This window comes from Hippocampus comes, unplaced genomic scaffold, assembly GCF_001891065.2.
Source record: "Hippocampus comes isolate QL1 unplaced genomic scaffold, H_comes_QL1_v1.1 scaffold280, whole genome shotgun sequence".
In the NCBI taxonomy this organism is placed as follows: Eukaryota; Metazoa; Chordata; class Actinopteri; order Syngnathiformes; family Syngnathidae; genus Hippocampus; species Hippocampus comes.
In genome coordinates, this window is record NW_017805582.1 from 115,125 (window position 1) to 115,577 (window position 453).

The 453-nt window shown below is 40.6% G+C and overlaps 1 protein-coding gene across 2 annotated transcripts in view; it reads left to right on the forward strand.

The window, feature by feature from the left end:
• The window catches only part of ppp1r12c (protein phosphatase 1, regulatory subunit 12C), a 28,141-nt gene that overhangs the window by 11,458 nt on the left and 16,230 nt on the right, over positions 1-453 (forward strand). The gene's annotated exons all lie outside the window — the stretch shown is intronic.

Sequence of the window (453 nt, forward strand, 5' to 3'; positions counted from 1 at the left end):
TAGTAATGGTTTTTTGGCCGAAAAAACCGGCTCATGTCGTTCACTTCAAAGAGTCGGCTCTAAGAGCCGGCTCGTTCGCGAACGACACATCACTATCAGTCAGGTTTTGGTACTCAGCGCATACACAAGACATTATAAGGCGTGCTGTCCACTTTGGAGAAAATTTTAGACTTTTAATGGCGCCTTATAGTTGTGAAAATACGGTATATATATGTATGTATATATAATTTTTTATTTTTTCCGGAATTTTCGGGAAAGTCCACTTTCATCTCTGTAAATTTTCATTAGAATTGTTTATAAATGGATGTCTGTCACTGTCAGGCTGATAATTGACTGGTGGCCATTCCTCTCAGCCAAGCTGGCATTGGCTAAAGCAGTGGTCCTCAACTAGAAATGCTGTAGGTCCACTTTTTTTTTTTTTAATAAGACCAAGGTCCGGTCCCATGCACGGCG